Source organism: Prosopis cineraria, unplaced genomic scaffold, assembly GCF_029017545.1.
Source record: "Prosopis cineraria cultivar Desert tree isolate PC_DT_omini unplaced genomic scaffold, ASM2901754v1 PC1, whole genome shotgun sequence".
NCBI lineage: Eukaryota > Viridiplantae > Streptophyta > Magnoliopsida > Fabales > Fabaceae > Prosopis > Prosopis cineraria.
The window spans coordinates 197,974-218,540 of NW_026555332.1; positions in this window are offsets into that span (position 1 = coordinate 197,974).

Consider the following 20,567-nt stretch of genomic DNA (forward strand, 5'->3'; position numbering starts at 1 on the left):
TGTCAGACCAAATCCAATTTTTTGTAGTCTCTATCAAATTGAGTTTGATACATATAATTTTTCTTAAAAAAATTAATCTTTTAATTCTTGAAATATTGACTCACTTTAAATTCAATTGTAACTAAATACTTAAACTATTGACTCATTTCAAATTCAATCATTATTCTTTCTACTTTCTATAAGTTGATTTTTTTTTCTTCATAACTCATTGTTGAGTAATCAATTAATGTCACCAGTGCCATTAAATGAAGATGATTTAGCCGCCATGTAGAATTCTGATTGAAAGAAAAGGTAAAGGGAAAAAAAAAGGACTTTGTGAGAAAATTGTGACTAGGAAGATCACAAAGAAAATTGCGACTCTATGAGAAGGTGGAGAAGAGATAAGACATAGCAAGTTGCGATCGCTCTGTGGGAAGAAGGAGACAGCAAAGAGACATACAAGTTTGGGTTTGTAAAGGCGTGAAAAAGGTCAAAGAGCTAATTTGCTGTGTGTTTTTTTTTTTTAATATTGAATTCTAAATTTTATGTTTAATTAAATTGAGTCAGCCTTTAAGTGAGAGGGGGAGAATGAATGAAGGAGAGAGAGGGAAAGCGGGAAGGAGCGATGGGAGAGAAGGAGACGGGGAGAGGGGGAGGGAGGGAGGGAGGGAGGGAGAGAGAGAGACGACAGGAGTAAGGAGAGAGGAGATAAGGGTATTTTTTAAAATTATAAAAAAATATAAAAATGGTGGGATCTATTACAAAAATATTTAAAAATTTAAATATGGAATTCACATAATGGCAGAATTGGGAGAGTTAAGGTTGGGCGTACGAAAATAATGAATCTTTGAAGTTAAAAGATAAAATTAATTTTAAATTAAATTTAGAATTATCTTTGCATTTTTGTAATCAATTTAGAGATAAAAACAACCCTTAACTCTAAAATTTATGTGCGGCAAACATGGGCACTTGGGCATTTAAATTGGTAGGATTTTTTGCTATACTTTCACCTCTTAGATTTAAATGGGTCAATCTTTTTTTTTTTAAGTATTTTAACTTTCTAAGTTTTCATTTTACAATATCTTTAAATGCCATTCATTCACCCTAGTAGAGCTTAATCGCTAACCGCACATAGAAGTCGTCACCTTGGGTGTCTCTTCTTCCCATGCTAGTGTATAAAGACTTTTGTGTTGTTGAAATTAATTCATAAATTGCTTAAGCAATGTATTATTATCATCTAAGACAAAAATAGGCAAAGTATATCAACACTTTGTTTTCCTCTGCTATTTGTTACTGATAACAAAGACGTATATATGACGATTGGGATATAAATATTAATTTCATTGCAATTTATGATTTGCATTAAATAAGTTAGAAAAATGAAAAGGTTTGATTCAACTGGAGAAATTAAGTTTTGCGGCAATCGCTTCTTAATTGCAGTTTTGGATAATGATCTTTCCATGGGCCACTGATTCTACAACTAAGTTTTGAACTCCTACTATCGGGTTTCACGGAATTGGCATCTTTTTCCTGTGTGCTTACAAATGTGTCAAAGTTTACAAGCCTCACAGGACAACCATGTTTCTTCAAATTCAAAGCCATTTGTTATTCGCAATCTTCCCAATGGAATGACGATAATGAGGTTGTGGAGCCATTCATTGACTTCATTTGCTTGTTTATAGTTATATCTTTTCCTTTCTTTTGTTTTTTTTTTCTATGCTTAGTCATAATCTGATGTGGCAAAAAATATTTAGTTTCTGATGCACAGTCACTGCCAAATGGAATGAGTTAGGGAGAAAAAGGGCTAACTCATAAACGGTGCAAACATTGGGAAGTGAGTTTTAAGTGAGTCAATAATTTAAGAACTGAGTTCACCGAATTATAGTTGAAGGATTGAATTATAAATAAATTAATATTTTAAAAATTAAAAGATTAATTTTTCTTTTTTCAAAACAAAAAAGCCTAGGCATGCAGGCATTGCTGGCCATGGTAGGAAATCCTCTCACCATCCCAATTTCTTCTTTTCTTCTCCTCATGGCATCTTTGTCATTGGATAAAGAATGAATAATTCAGATTTAATTATTTTATGAAATAATTATCATAATATTACATTAAAAATAAATAAATGAATTTAAATTGTTTAAATTTGACATGTATAGTATATGACTGCAATAAAATAAATAAAAAATTTAATTTATAAAAAAATTAATAAAAATATAAATCAGATTTTAACAGTTTAAATTTATTTATTTATTTTATATATAATATTATAATAATTATTTCATAAAATAATTAAATCTATCATTCATTTTATCATTTAAAGATAAAGATGTGATGAGAAGGTGAAAAAGAAAAAAGGAAAAGGATGTGGAATGAATCTAGACCGCTTGCCATCCTTGTCTCATATAATACCCCTCCCCATTTTCCACTTCTCCCTTCCTACTTAGCTCTATTTTGGCCATGGAATGGAAACTTGAATCAAACCAAATCAGCCAAGTTGATCATTAAACCGACAAATCATTCACCTAGCTAGACCAATCAACAAAACAAACCACCTGACATAGGACAATTCAGGTGACTCAATTGTAACTCAAAAAAAGCCGACCAACTTGACAAGTCAATGGGCTGGCTAGGTTAGGCTTTCCAAAACTAAAACGCAGTGTGAAGATCTGGAAAAAAAAAAAGGAGAGGGTGGGAGAAGGTAAGAGGACATGATTGAAGGAGAAAAAGAAGTGAGGAAGGCAAAAAGATGAGAAATTTTCACACCTTTGTTCACACCTTTGTTCACTTTTTCAGGCTTCTTTTCTTCTATTGATATTTTGATGATGGGAAGGACGAAAGGTGACACGCTTTTTCTAGGGACAAGAGGAGCTTGGGCTTGAAAATGAAGACATAAAATGTTGCCAAAAAACCTCTCTTTGGGACAGAGCAAATAGTTAAGAAAAGACAACAAGGATAGAAAGCAAAAGAAATTGAGAAGCATGTGACATCTATTGCTTTGACTTGAGGAGACATAAATACAAGCTATATTTTTAGTTATTTAAATAAAAATAGTAAAAACTTTAAAGAGAAAGTAAGTATAATCCATGGAATAGAAACCTAAATTAAACCAACAGGTTTGATTGGTAAACTAATGAATTGATCACATAGCTAGTTTGGTCAACAAAATAAGCTAGTGTTTTCCTGACCTGAAATAATTTGGGTGATTTAGTTGTAACTTGAAAAAAGTTTGCCAACTCGATGGGTTAATGGGTTGGCTAAGTTAGACTTTACAAAACTAAAATGCAATGTGAAGATTAGGAAAAAAGAATGAAAAGGATAGGATAAGATAAGAGGACAAGATTGAAGAAGGAAAAGAAGTGAAGAAGGCAAAAAGATGGGAAATTTTTTACCTTTGTTCACTTTTTCAAGCTCCTTTTCTTCCATTGATATCTTGATGATGGGAAGGATGGAAGGTGAAATGATTTTTTTAAGGGAAGAGAGGAGCTTGAGTTTGAAAATGAAGACATAAAAAGTCGCCGGAAAACCTACCTCTAGGAGAGAGCAAATAGTTAAGGAAAGATGATAAAGAAAAAAGGCAAAAGAAACCGAGAAGCACGTAATATTTGTTGCTCTAACTCGATGGGACATAAATACAAGCTATAGCTTTAGTTATTTAAATAAAAATAGTAACAAAAAAAGGGAAAGTAAGTATAATTGGATGAGCAACATTATTAATATATATAATTTACATGCATGGACAGATTTTTTATTTTACATATTTCAACTTTTAAAACTTTATTTTGATTTCATTACTATTTTTCACCTTAATATTGTCACTATTCAAATTTATTTTTCACATTATACTATATATCCTTGTTTTTTATTTTAAATAATTAACATACAATTAAAATACAGCAATGTAATTGCCACCAGTTTGACTCTGTTTTAAATCCTAGTAATTCTCAAATTAATCCCCTAGTCATTTCTTGTCCTCTTCTCAATCAAAAGGAGCCACCTGACCTCGAGTTTAACCATAACATTGTCCCTAAAACTCAATTCAATGAATTCTCCAATATGGAAATTCATGACAATTTTTTGAATTCTAGTGTTATCCAAGAAAATTTCATCCAAAAAGATATTGAAAAGGATATTCTCAACGATGACCTGCTTGATGAAGATTATGATATTCAAGCCCAAAATGATGATGTAGAAGATAATAAATTCAGTGATGATCAACTTGAAGATGCTATATAAATCTCAAAAGCATAATCTTCAATCTAGGTTTATCTTCTCCATTTCTTTTTCTATGGATATAATTTGCTAGAACTGTAGAGGTTCTTGTGCAAAAACCTTTCCTAATCGTATCAAAGAAATCACCAAAATGTATAATACTCAAATTTTTATCTTATTGGAAACTAGAGCCAGTGGTGTCAAGGCTGATAAAATTGTGAGAAAACTCAGTTTTTCTAATTGGATTCGTGTCGAGGCTACTAGTTATGCTGGCGGTATTTGGTTATTATGGAATAATAATATTGTTAATATTGAATATATATATATTCTAATGTCCAATTATTACATTACAGGGTCAACCATTTAGCTTCAAATAATGTCTACATGCTCTCTTGTATTTATGGTGATCCTAACTCTTATAATTGTGATCTCCTCTGGAATTCTATTACTTCTATTGCTCATAATATTGATGAACCTTGGCTCATTGTTGGCGATTTCAACTCGTATCTTTCATGTCAAGATAAATCTGGGGGCGATAGTTTTAATTGGAAGTCTATGAAACAATTTAGACATTGCATAAATTCTTCTAAACTAATTGAGTTAAACTTCCATGGTGACAGATATACTTGAAAAAAAGGCAATATTAAAGAACGTCTCGATTGGGCTTTCTATAACATGAAATGGCGACTCTATTTTCATCAGGCCAACTCCTTCCACCTTTTTAAATATGGCTCTGACCATCGTCCAATCAGAATTCAACTACAAAAGGAAGAACAACAAAAGCATCAAAATAAACCTTTTCGTTGTCATGCTGCTTGGATGCTTGAAGAATCCTTCCATACTATTGTTAAAGATTCTTGGACTATTGATAGCTTGAATGAAGGAGTTTCCAAATTTGCTACCTCTGCCACCCTTTGGAATAATGAACACATCGATAGCATCTTTTCTAAAAAGAAAAGAATTATGTAAGGGCTGGAAGGAATTGAAAAAAACAAGAATCTTAGAGATAATCATTTCCTAAGGAAGTTGGAAAAGACTCTCTGGGATGACTACAACAAAATCCTCATGCAAGAAGAATTGATTTGGTTTCAAAAATCAAGATGTAAATGGCTTAAATGAGGCGATCAGAATATAAAGTTTTTCCATGCTACATCCATCATTAGAAAAAAAGGAATCAGATTTTATCCCTCAAAGTTGATGAGGATACTTGGATCCAAGACCAAACTATCCTTAAAAAGATGGCTGCTTGCTATTTTGAAAAGCTCTTCAAGGAAGAAGATAATGCCAAGCCTATACTTTCCACTGAAAGAAGCTTCCCTACTCTCTCCTATATTCAGTTGCAATCCTTCACAGAGACGTCACTGAAGAAGAAATTAAGAATGCCGCTTTTGACATAGGGGCCTTCAAAGCTCCAGGCCCTGACGGTATTAATGCAGGTTTCATACGCTCTTATTGGGAAGATCTCAAACATAGCATTATTAATCTTATCAAAAAGGTTTTCAGAGATCCCAATTCTATTGGAGAGATAAATGATACTTTCATCACCTTGATTCCTAATATCAACCACCCTACTTGCATAAAAGATTTTCATCCTATTTCTCTTTACAATGTGAGCTATAAAATAATCACCAAGACTATTTCTAATCATTTACATGCTTGTATGAATCATCTTATCAGTGATAATCAATGAAACTTCATCTAGGGTAGACAAAGTAGTGACAATATCATTATTGTCCAAGAAGTCATTCATTCTATGAGAAACAGAACAAGAAAAAAAGGTTTCATGTCTTTGAAGGTTGATCTTGAGAAGGCTTTTGATAGGCTATCATGGAACTTCATTGATGATACTCTTATCTTAGTTGGAATAAATATCCATCTTAGAAAATTAATTCATACTGCTATCTCCTCCACTAAGATGAGAGTTCTTTGGAATGGGGAACCTTTTGAAGAATTCAAACCTTCAAGAGGCATCTGTCAGGGGGATCCTCTTTCTCCCTACTTATTTGCTGTTTGTATTGAACATTTAAGTCATTGCATTCTTTGTAGTATTGATAAGAATGAATGGAAGTCAATTAGATTAACTCCTAATGAGCCTCCTATATCTCACTTATTTTTTGTTGACAATTTGTTACTCTTTGCAGAAGCCTCTCTATCCTAAGCAATGACCATACAATAATGTCTCATTGACTTCTGTAGTGCCTCGGGTCAGAAAATTAATATTGGTAAATCTAGATTATTCTGCTCCAAGAATGTTAACATCAATAGAGCTACTCAGATTAGCGACGAGTTAGGAATTCCTATCACTGAAAATCTTGGAAAATATCTTGGAATTTCTCTTATACATGAAAAATCTTCCAAGCTTACCTTTGCTCCTCTTCTTAATAAAACACATTCCTGTCTGGCTAGCTGGAGAAGTCGCCATCTTAATATTGTCAAAAAATCTGTGTTAATCAAGTCCGTCTTATCCGCTTTGCCTAGCTATGCCATACAAACTATGCTTCTACCTGATAACATCTTGACTGAACTAGAAAAAATATCTAAAAATTTTCTTTGGGACTCTTCAAACGAAAATATTAAGCCTCACCTTTTCTCTTGGGACCGCATTACTTCTGATAAAAAGGAAGGTGGACTTGGCATTAAAAAGCTTAAGAGTCAAAATATAGCTTATATCATGAAACTTTAATGGGGTCTCATCTCAAAACCTAATTGCCTCTGGGTACAAGTATTGCGTGACAAGTATAAATGTAATAAACCTATTATTCCTATGGTAATTAAACCTAGCTCTTATTCTTTTACTTAGATCAGTATATACAAAGTTTGGAATAAGTTTATGTCTCAAGTCGGTTGGAAAGTGGGCAATGGAGATTAAATATCATTTTGGTATGATAAATGATCCCTTTTACCTGACCCTCTTATCAAATATGCTTTCCACAATGCCGACCATATTTTCCACACTTGTGTCTTAGACTTCTGTAATACTGTAGGCGGATGGCATTTTGATCTCCTAAAGCACTATCTTCATCTAGACGTGTTGAGATAGATTGCTCTTGTCCGACCTCCTACACAACAAGATGAAGAAGACACTATAATTTGGAGGGCATCTTCTGATGAAAATTTCTCCATTAAATTCGCCTATAAAGCTCTGGAGATCCAAAATAATGAAAATAAATCTGACATTTGGTCCAAGATTTAGAAGTGGCCCACCTATGAGAAAATTAAATATTTCCTTTGGAAGGTTGCTTGGGATCGTCTTCAATCCAATTACACTCAACAATGGTCATGTCCCTTGGGATGTAACGCTTTTGATTCCTTTATCCACATTCTGTGGGATTGCAAAGAAGCGCAAGAGGTTTGGAAAAGATTAGTTAATCCTTTATATTTTAACACCTTCTTTTCTCATAATGTGCAGGATTGGATAACTTGGAACTCAAAGAATGAAGCTGGCAGTCAAATAACTAGAAGAATCCCCTAGCAGAGACTTTTTGCCCAAGCTTGTTGGAATATATGGAAAGCCAGATGTAGAAAAATCTATTCTAAAGATGATTTTTTGACTAATGACATTGCCTTCTCCAACAACAGATTATAAATGACCTAAAGCTTCAATCCAGGATTAACAAATTAAACAACAATAGCACCAGATATGAAGCCAAATGGAGTCCTCCTGAACTTCGTTGGGTTAGACTCGACATAGACGGCTCTGTCAATATTTATGGTGCTGCTTCATGTGGAGGCATTATTAGAGATGACAAGAGTAAATGGATTAAGGGATTCTTCAAGAACCTTGGTTATTACCCCACTACTACAGCCAAGCTATATGTAATTTTAGAAGGCCTCAACCTCTGCTGGAACAAGAAGCTCACTAAAATTAATGTCTACTTCGACTCTCTGGAAGCTCTATCACTCATTAACAATAGATGTTGTGACTCCCACCCCCCTCCGGGATTGTCAAAAATATTAGAGATCTCTCTATAAGAGATTGGACTGTTACATTTGACCGCGTCTATAGGGAAGCAAATAATTGCGCTAACCTCCTGGCTCACAAGACTCCTTATGAAGATTTTGATACCTTTATCTTTATCAACCCACCTCCTGATTGTATAAGCCTCATAGCTTCTGATATAACTAGATTTTAGTTTTTTTGCACGGTTTTTACTGTGGCCTTGTACTAAAAAAAAATCTTGATTGAATTACTAACCCTTAGCCCTATGTCTTGACTGATTCAATAACTAATTTATTTTTTAATACCTTAGATCCATCCTCACCCCTTGCATGCCAACATATGTGAGTTTATAATATAAATATAATATAAGTTTTATAATTATAATTATTTTAATTATAAAATAATTATTTTTATTATATAATACGTACCAAAATATAATTAAATGACTTTTTATTATAATCTATAATTTTAGATTATAAAATACCCCCACTTGGTGCACAGCTCGATATGAAGTTTAGGCCAACTTTATACTCAAGTATTCATGTCGAATTATGACCAATCAACTTGGACAAATTTTATAAATATTTTTTAATGATATATAAATTTTTTTTTGAAAGAAGTAAAATTATTAACATTTAAAAAATATTTTTTATAAAACTAATATTAATATTAAAAGTAACGTTTTAAAAGGCTTAATAAGCATCTTAAACCCCCAAAATATTACGCAAATAGTGTAATTTTATAATTTTTTATATTGATTTTTCACAAATCTATAGCTCATTATCTCAAAACTAAAGTTATTAACTTACCATGATAGAATAGTATAACATTCAAAAATTGAACTTAAGATTAATTAAACTAATTAAAGACATATGAGTAATTTTAGAAAAATATTTAGAGATAAATAATTTTAGCTAGGGGATTATTATTTGAATTTAATTTAGATAAAATCCTATATTATAATTTTTTTATAAAATAAAAATAATATTAATATTAAAAGAAAAGAAAAAAATAGATATAAATTAATAAAAGAAAAAAGGAAAAAAATAAAAAAAGTCAAGAAAGGGGGGACAGATGAAATCTGTTGGGTGTGTGTGTTTGGTGTAAAAAAACAAAAAAAAAACAAAAGAAGGAATAGAATTTGTGAGGTCCACAATCAATTTAAAATACCACACATATCTTTCCTATACATCTTTCCTTTTTATTTTCCCTTCCCTTTTTCATTTATGTGGGCATGAAAAAAAAAAACACAGACACACACACACACACACACACACATAGAGAGAGAGAGAGAGAGAGAGCAATGCTGGTGACAGGAACTGAATTAGAAGGTGGGGCTCCAAAATAGATTATTTTGGATGAAATTTCAAATATTTTAAAACTATATAAGTGTTCTAAACAATTTTTTCAATTATTTTTATTTTTTAGTTTTTAATTTTGAGATTTTGAAAAATCTAATGCTTGAAAGAGAGATGAATGTTTGATAAATAAATATGATTATTGAAGTTCTTGATAGTATAATAAATATTATAGAGAATTATTTTATTAATAAAATTTAAATTTGAGGTTTTTGGGTTAAACTTTAGACCTGTATAGGTAAATTTTTGATTAAATCTAAAAATATAAATTAATTTATTAATTTTTAAATAATTATTTGGCATGAAAAATAGATTATTATGGTTATATAACGATGATTCTAGCCTTAGGACCAAGTTTGCAATTTTTGAATATTTTTAGGTGCGAATTTTGGAATAAAAATAAAAATTTTGATATTAAAAAATTGTTTGAAGAATGATTTTAGCCAAATTTCAATAAACTATTATGAAAAAAGTTATTAAACTAAGTGGATAGGTTCAATATATGAAATTGACTTTTAGAATTCAAGAGACTAAGACTAAGTGTTGGAATATAAGTAGAAATTGTGTTAATAATATTATTGACATATTGGGATATGATTAATTATATATTAATTTTTTATCTGGCACTATTTAAGTTTTGGAAAGCTTTGAAAATATTGATTTGAGGGGTAACATTTGACTTCTCAAAAGTTGAGGTAATCAAGGAAAATCTAGTTTATACATTTACATATTAATTAATTGTTTATGTTTGTGAAACAAATGAAAATATATATATATATATATATATATTCAAATCTTGAAATTGTTGTTTATAATGTATATGTGGCCTTGTCAAGATCCTATGATTTGTGACAAAGCTAATTGTAGCACATGTAAAGAATTTAAATGTGACAGCCGTATGTGAAGAAAAATAACTGAATATGAAAGCTTGATTGTAATGTGGAATATTATTATTAGTTCATGCTTTCATGGGATAATGTGAAATGATTTGAGTAATGAGATTAAGGATTGATGATGATGCATATGCTCTTAATTATAAATTGTGGATTATATATGGTGGTGAATTATACATAAGCATGTTAAGTTTTTATATGATGCTGATGTGATTTATGTAGTAACATAAAAATTGATGCATGAGGCATGATTGAGATATAATGATTCTTGATGCTTGTTGAGCATGAAAATTAATGAATATATGAGATAATTGTGAATTACACAAATATGAAAGTTACTAAAATGCATTTTCTCATGAGCACGATCATATGGTAGGAGTTCGCTTTAGTGAAGGAGCTAGTGGTTGTGCAAAATTCATGGGGTACTTAGCTATTAACTGTTAATCCTAGGAGTTATAGTTGCTATTGTTATAAGGTATTGTGGCATTGTTTCTATTAAAGGACTTAACCCACTAGCTTACTTGAAGTTTTTGGTAAGACACCCCCATAGTGTGTGATTTGAGGGAAACCAAGTTTATAAGTGAGTAAGATAACCCTGATCCAGTAGCCCCTTATGATATGATTAAGGCCTTAGGAAGTCTCACCACATGGACAATCCCTTTTAGTTGTTGATCCATGAATTTCATGTTATAGAAAATAAGGGAGATGTAATGAAGAGATTGATCATGTATTTCATTATTATTATGTCATTTGAGTGATTGATGGCTATGTTTGAGACTATGATTGTAACTGTGAAAATGAGAACATGTGATAAGTATGTGAAAAATATACATGTAGGCACTTGTGCCAATTTTGTACGAACATTTAGTACTTGTGGGCAAATGTGCTATTTTTGTACTTGACTTTATTCTTGAAATTATTCACATGAGTTAGATGTTAATATGATTAACACAATCTTGATATGATTGTTTACATGGTTATCTTGATGAAATTATTAGCCATTTGCATTCATGATTAATTATCATGTATCTGTATAACTTAGATTTACCTTAATTACTAAATATTTGTACTCATCTCTCTCTTTTAATATATCATAGGAGCTAGCTCATCTAAAACAAACAGAAGAAAGAAGCATTATGCTAAGTGATAATAATCACTTATGTAGGCTTTTCTCTTTTATCTTGATATGTGTATTTAGTTTATGATGTTGTCAATTAGGACAATATATTCTTGATCCACTTGTATTATGGGTTTTGTGTTAGGTGGAAATGTATTTTGGGCTCTTGAAAATGTGGTTTGGTGCTTATATTTATATTAGTGAGCCAAAATATTTGTGTAAGTAAAAATAGTTATTATATACATGATTTGAGAACTTGAATATTACTATGGTCTCCCCTTGTATTTTTAATGTCCAAGGGTGAGAAATTGATACTAACTATATATAATGAAAAGAAAAATTCATACATATGATAAGCTATTAATAAATAGATAATATCTATAGTATGATGATAAGGTGGTTACTATTGTGATAAATTTCACTAAAACCTTTGCCACCCCGCTGCCAGTTATGGAAAGGTTTGAGTGGCCTAGTGTTATGTTAGTGAATATATATAATATGTGGAGTAGAGCACATAGAGAAAATAAGGAGGAAGTTTTTCTCCCATTTTGAGATATGTTTCTTAATACTTAATTAATCTCATGCTTTTGCACAAATTTAATTGAATAATATGAGTTCTTGAATTATCTTAAAGACTTAGGATTCCTTTATTTTAAATAGTTTGTAAAAATACATGTAAAAGATTTGTTAAGGTTAATCCCTTAGAGGATAATCCTTTAGATTAATCCTTAATTATTCATAGTTAGTGTGATGATTTAAGTCCTAATTTAGGGCACTCTTACAATTAGTGTCAACCATAGTAATAAAACATACAATATAATTTTTCCTAAACCTTATCATGGTAAATAAAAGTTAGGAAAAACTTGTATATTTAGGCTTACATACTTACGGTGTTTGTATCCAATTAAATTAAAACAAATGAATCTTAGACATATTATTTTTTCTAGGGTTAAAATACAAATCTATCCTTATAGTTTTTTGGGAGGCATACTTGGTGTCCTAAAGTATTTAATGGTACAATATTGCCTTAATGTTTTTAAGAGTGGTACAAATCTACCTTGCCTTAACAAACCTTAACGTTTGACTATTAATTGACCCATTCTGCTTGCATGGCATGCCTACTTGGCTTTCACCTCTTTCATCTTCCTTATTCATCTTTCTCCTGCCTTCTCTCTCTTTTAAAATTAAACAAAAGTGGGTCCTAGCTTTTTTGTTATTCCCATCTCATTGTCTTCTTCCTCCCCTCATTCATAATCTCACCAATGATCATTTTTGCTGATAATAATGATAGTTCATGAGAGTAAATCAAACTATAAGAAAAGAATCCAATTTCTCTAGCCAAACATCATAAAACCCACTACTCACAAATAATTAATGGTCTAGAACATATAGCAAAGCAATAATCTAGCATGTCTTCAACAAGAACCTAAAGCGAAAATCTAAAATATCACACAATCTTGCACATGTCTTCAATAAAAAAAATATAAACCAATAATTGAAACATTTAACAACCTGGATCCACAATCAATAATTGGCAACCTAAAAAAATTCAAATTGACAATCTTTTAAAATCTCTCATTAGTCTCTTCCTCTAAGCAATAATTGAAATCTTCATAAAAAAAATTCTAGAAACAACAAAAAGATTTCTTGGTTAAATCTCATTAAGCCAAACATAAACTCATCATCAACGCAAAAGTAAGACAATTCAGCCTTAAAGAACATCAAGAACAAAAAGATTATGGAAAGAAAAATTAAAGTATGTGACTCGTCTTCAACCTAGATCGATGATCCTATACATGCCAGCAACTCCATACTCAATCTCTTCCCAAAATAATAAATATAAAACTTGAGCATGGTAGAGAAACCTCAATAGATTCCAAGAAACCCAATCGAGTTTGGAAAATCATCCCCTAAATGGCTGTGTTAGAGTGCCTTACTTATGTCTTCTCAACTATTAAGTCCTCTCTCTCCTCTTCTCTCTTCTCTGTCTTCATTCTTGAAGTTTCCCTTAACCCCTTTTGATTGAGGATTTGAAACTCAAGCTTGCAAGGTTAGATTGAGAACTTCTTGAAACTGATTTAGGTTTTCTTTGGGCTATTTAGGTGAGAAGTCTCTGAGCAATGGCAGCAAGGATGACTTCATGAAGGCCATTAAAGAGTGACTAGGCATCAAGAAGATATTTGGAAGAGATTTCCAATAGATTTGGAATTGTGGTGCTCAAGGAGAGTTTTGATGGAAGAGAAAGGAAGAGGGAGTTCTAATGGAAGAGAAAGTGAGGAAGGGATGATAGTTTGGATGAAAGTGAGAGAGGTAAAGGAGAAAAGTGGAAAATATAGATGTTTACTTGGTTGCCAAATTTAAGTTTAGCATTAAAAAAATTCATTTAATGGTTGACATAACACTTCTCTAATGACAGGATAAATTTTTACACTTTTTAAAAATGTTAGGGCAAAACTACACCATTAAATACTTTAGGATATCAATGCGCCTGTGAAAAAACTTTAGGGGTAGATTTGTACTTTAACCATTTTTTCTATAATAAATTTATGTTATTAATTAAATTAATACATTAAGATCCACATATTATGATTTGATTTGATATAAGTATATTAAGTATATAAGGCTAAATACATAAGTCTTACTCATAAAAGTTTACCATGATAGAAAATAACTTTAGAAAATAATTTCAAATTCTACCATGGTAGAAAAGAGACCACCATGGTAACCATTTATTATAAAAATATCATGGTAGAGAAGTATTTTTCCTACATTAAAACATTTTACAATTTGACTACCATAATAGAAAAAGATCTACTATGACAGAAAGAATCAAACATAGTCAAATAATTCCACCATGATAATTTAAGAAATGTCTAAATTAAAGTGTACCTAGGGGTCCCATTGAAAACAAATAGTAAATTATTGATAAAATCATTTATAAGTGAATAAAGAGTGAAGTAAGGTTCTCGAGGGCTAATTTGTCTAAAACTAAGTTATAAAGGGTAAAAAGGTCAAAAGGAACCATTCTGGATATAAATTTTCAAAGCATGGCATTTATGGGAAATCGAGCCATGTATTGTAGCATGTGTCATGCACTACAGCATTTGGCATAGAGAACATGTTCCTTTCTTAGTGGTGGGCACTGCAGCTCATAAGATATCTACTATAGACCACAGTGAAAAAATTATCACATAATTTGAACTTTTGACATGCATAACTTTTAATACACAACTTCAATTTGAGTTATTCGAGTGTTCCCAAAGCTTATTTAAATATCTAGTCAATAGCTTTAGTTTGGTATCAAAACTTCTCCATATGAAGATTTTGTCTACTAGAATGCAATTTAAGACAAAATACCATTTTTCCAAACATTAAACACTTCTAAACCAAAACCCAAGCCTCAAACAATATGTGGGACACTTTACCAATTCTCATACTATGAAAACAACAATTTAACAATAACAATTGACACATGCATGCGAATTTTCCACAATTAGGTTGCAGGCCACCCAACACATGTATATGTGAGAATTGCAATAATGTAGGCAAAATCATAATATCTTTCGTTTTAAAACTTGGAAATCATGATCCATACATTAAAATCCGTGAATGTCACAAAAATTAACTCATAGCCATTAATTTAAAAATCTTTATCAAAATGAATGAGTCACTTCCTCAATGACAATTTTAATACCCTAAGGTTGGTGAATATACATATTAAACCAAAAAGGGCTGAATAGGCCAAATGGTGTTAACTCACACCAAGCTAAGCTTTTAGTACTTCCCGTGCTAAACTATTATAACATTCCAAATTCTTACTTTAAAAATTAATTACTAATTAAGGTTAAATTAATAAATTAGTAGACTGATTGAATAATTAAAATTTTGGATGGTGAATTGATGTTTTGACATGTTGGGATGTCATATAATTAGGAACAGATGGAATGATGGTGATCTAACATGAAGCATGCGAACAATAGTGAGATTCTTTTCATTGTGCCACAAGCTGCAACATATGCAGCATGCACCGCAACGCATGTCTCAAAAAGTTAATTAATAAGATGAAGATCAGTTCAAGAATTAAAAGGGAAAAGATGGAAAGATACATGGAGGAGAGGAGAAGGATGTGAGTTCTGCTAAGGCAAGGAAGTTTAGAGCCTCGGGAGATGTTTTTGACCTGTCTTTTATTGGGTAAGTTTTGTACCACCCTAAGCTCCTATTCTATACTAATTTATCTTAATTTCAGATATAGAGAAATGAAATTAGGGAGTTTGAAGAGGTTATTTCTTACCCTTTGATAATAAAAAGATTATTATGTATTAAATTAAGATTTTGTGATTGGTTTGAAATTGCATGGTTGAGTTATGAGGATATAAGCTCAATCTAACCTAAAATATGAAGTTTAGAAGGGTGAAAATGTTTGTGCCAACTGTATGAAAGCTAATAGAAGTGATAGAAGGCCTGAAAGGAATGCTTAAGACCTAAGGTAGTTATATAGAAGTGATTAATTGTGATTAATTGTAATAATTAATGCTTAAAGTCAATTAGTAATTGATATATAATGCTAATTTATATAAATTGGTGAGGGTTATGTGCAGAATCAAGTTAAAAGAAGCTAACAGTGTGGAAAGTATCATAAGTAATCCTTTCTAGTAATAAAAGGGTTGAGATAACTGAATAATTTATTATGTTTGTTAGTTAGTTTAACTGCTTATAAGTAAATTGTACATGATGTGTGTGATTTTGAACATTAGAATGAATTATAAGCTCACATGATTGTATTGAAAAGGAATTTATTTACAAGGTGAATTTTTTGTGAAAATATGTTTAAAAGTAAATTATTGATCTCTCTCTCTCTCTCTATATATATATATATAAAATGATATGCATCATTTGCATTAGAGAGGGTGGGAGTTCACCCTATAATGAATAGATATGTATAAAAATCCATATGGATTAGCTGACATCAGGAGACCCACGATGCAACCATATTAGAGGATTGTACCATGAAAAATTCAAGTAGTTTGGTAACTCTCTAGTACTCATGAGGGTATAGTTAGAAGTTAATGACACCCTAGTTATGTAAAATTAGGGGAAATCATAGTCCCAAAGTGGGATGGAACACTTTGATCTGGTAGTTCACCTACAAAAGGTTGGGTAATGACTATATCTATTGAGATGGTCAAGGTTACCTATAATTTCAGTTAGGGATGTACGAAGGATGAGTGGATTAGGATCATATGTGTGATAATGATTTTGATAGAATCTGAATTTATACAAATATATATATGTACTTTCAAAAGTTGAGAAACAAGATTTTAATGACTTGCTTATGGTTATCCTTATTAATAGATAGTTCTAAATTATTTTAGCTATTGATATGTTTATCTCACCCTGTGATCAATATTTTACAATCTTGAGACTGGTAATAGCAGAGGGAAAGAGTTGGGCTAAGGGTGGTAAGACTATAATCACCTCGAAGTTTTGTGTAATGAATTAGTTATGTTGTAAAATATATTTATGTTTGTAAACTACCATAGGAATATATGCATATGTGGTTGGATGCACTTATGTGAATGTTCGTCTTAGCCCTGAGGTGTGAAATATGCTAAGTGGATGATTGTGAAGTTTGGCCATGTATGTATATTTATGTAAATGAGAAAATAGCCCTAATGTGCGTGAAGGACATGATTGCGGCCAAATTTCAATATGAGTGTGAAATCATATGAATTAAGGGTAGATGGCTAAAATACTAGTGTAAGTGCATTATTATATATTTGGAATGTTTGTATGTTGAGAATTTGGCCATAGGGATAAAAATGAAATATGAGGAAAAAGGGCCCTATTGTGTAGTAAAGGGCATATGGGTAGTTAAATTTGACTTTGCTTGTGTTTTTTGTGTGAAAGTTGTTCATTTGAGTGATAAATGTTCCATCGAACATTGTCAAGTCCTTAAAAGTGGCTAATGACATTATCTTTGGTTTTGGGATGCTCGGGTAGGTGAAAATGACATAAAGTAGTCATTTTTCACTCAAGTGTTCAATTTTTGAATGAAAAGTAAGATAATAGTGAAACTAATGTTATTAGTTAGATTTTGAAAAAAGCTTCGTGTGAACTTATGAACTACCCTAATCGAACATTGTATGTAAAAATGGCATATGTCAGAAATTCATGTTAGCAAATTATCATGATAGTAGAAAACAATCATGTGCGCCAAGGCTCATGGTAACATATTGTGGCGCATGACACATAAAAATAACTCATGGCTCTATACCAAATACTGTGTGTAACCTCCCAAAGGTTAAATCACACTTAACTCCAAATTATAGTAATATAGGGCCTAACTCACAAGAATTATCAAACTATAGGGTTTATAAAAAAATTTCTCAAAATCTAGTTCAAGGAATCCCAATTTTCAACCTTTCAAATCTCAAATATAATTTAAGGACTCTAAATTAGAGTTTTGAAAACAAAGTGGAAGCTTAAAAATCAATTGGGACCCAAAAATGAGTTTTAGAACTTAAATCAAATTTTCACACAGATTTTGACATGTGCACTGCGGCTTACGATTCATGCATCGCGGTGTGTCTCCTCTGTGCCATGTGCCGTGGCGCATTGCACGAAATTTGATAGATTAATGCTATCATTTAATAGCATAGGGAGTAAACTTCCGACGCGTCCCAAATCTTCATTTAACGTCCAATTGAGGTGGTTTTGGTGTTTACATGGAGCTTTCTCCTAGCTCTAGCTAATGGCACCGGTTTCACACTCAAATTCATTTCTATCAACAGTTAGACACCATAACCTATTTTGACACATTTTCACAAAAATTTTTAAATATGGTGTTCCAACTCAACCACACGTGGCAATAGCCTACACTAACTCTCCGACCATACTCAATAGACTCTTGCAGACTCATGCAACACACCATACGCAGCCAAAAACACTTGTTTCACAAAATCACCTCTCAACCTTAATTTTCACAAAATATAGAGGGAGAGGAAAAGTTACACAAAATCAACCATTTCATTCATATTTCTCAAAAATAAATATGCTCCTACTTGCACAAGTATTTTGGCCCTATCCTTGGGTTTACAACAAAAACTCACTGACCTAGGGCACAAAATACACTAATTGAACACAAAATCATGCAAATAGTACACTAATCATGACAATTGTTTGCTAGTTGGCAAATACATTAACAATTACACATGTAAACAACTAAAGAGAGACATAAAGAGGATTTACTCCACAAATCTCAAGTCCCTGTGTGTTTTTCTTGACTTAGATCTGATGAGCTAGTCTCTAAAAATATTGAGAATTAAGGGGTGAGTACAACCACTCAGTAACCAAGTTTCACTTAACCCTTTACAGTTACATATTAATTGTAAATATATGCAAATAGGCACATAACACATATATCATATAGTATTGGGCCATGGTTCACAAAACTAACAACTATGTAAATGGGCTTGCCATAAAATGCTATATCATGTTGTTTTCAAAAACATAACTCAAGATTGCAAAAATAACAACCATGCGCCCTTACCACGTGTCGGACTACAATACTAATAACCAAATGGCTAGACTTATATGCATGATCATGTGCCAACCTTATATCCTCCTGTTATCTCTGACACGAAACCGGTGGCTATCATGAGGTTATGTCCTTCACTGACTAATCCAGCCTTCCACCTGTGAGGAGCTACCGGGCCAGGGTTAATTCGCTCACTTATGTAATTCGGTTTCCCTCAATACTGACAACCATGAGGTATTGTACCCCTAATCTAGCCTCTTCATAAATCGGTGGAGACTAGTTAGATTCGAGTCTCTCATAGAACAAGTGAGACAGTCCCGAATTAACTATAGGACAAGGGCTACCTCTCGGTTCCAATAGTGGTTGCCAAGGCTAGTTCTCGATTCTAATGGTCACTGCCAATACCACGTGGATTTCAATTAATCTACTCCTCTCCTTAGGCGAACTCCTGCCAATGATCATGCTATGCACATTTTACACATAATATGCATTTCAACATTCATTACTCAACACGTGAACTTACATAACACGTATATTCCACATTTTAACACATAATTCATCACAATTCTCCACCCATAGTAATAAATCACAATTAATTTCATAAAACATCAAGGGTAGTAGAATCAAGGTTTTCTTTCTCAAAACCATTTCATACTCAAACATTTGCTAATATGCATCATCAAATTAACTCACAAATCATATTTTACAACACAATTAACATTTAACTATAAAAATTAAGTTTCCCCCGGTTACCTCAAACCTTTAAGAGGTCAAAGGTTTACCTCTAATTATAGCAACTTTCCCAAGCTTCAACAAGCTCAAAAGGTGCCAAAACGAACTGCTTTACAACCAAATCATAAGGACATCATCACCATCTAGCTCTTTAAGCTCTATCAATATAAAAACTCCTTATACACTATTTTGCCAACTTATAACCATTACCCATTTATACCCAATGAGCTCATTAGATTCCATTAATGCACATTAACCTCTCTTAACTACCTTATAAATATCAATTTTTAGATATTAAATGCTCCTATAGACCAACCACTTCTAAAATCATCAATGTGGTGTTCCAATGTATTAAATCACTCCCATTAATCTCATTTTAACCAATAGAATCGGACCCATACTCCTATGGACTGAAAATCTATCTCCCAACTTAAACCCTACCATAACTAATCATAAATAAGAGAGGGAAGGGAAGAAGGAAGCACCATAATCTTACTTTGGGTATTTGGGAGGAGCCAAATATTATGCCCTAGCAAAGCCAAAACCAAGCTTTTTGGTTTCCTCCTCTTTCTCTCTTCTGTTTTCACGCAGCTTATGTGCTGATTTATCAAATTTCTAGTTGTGTGCCACGACGCACTCAGCCTTCCACCGTAGCGCATGGCACAAAAGAGCTCATTATGTTCAAATTGTGTTAATACGTCACGGTGTGTGGCACAGAACATAACTTTTCATTTTTTCATCCTCTTTCCTTGCCCAAGTGGCCTGCCATTAATCCGAACCCACTTTTAGGTTTAAAATC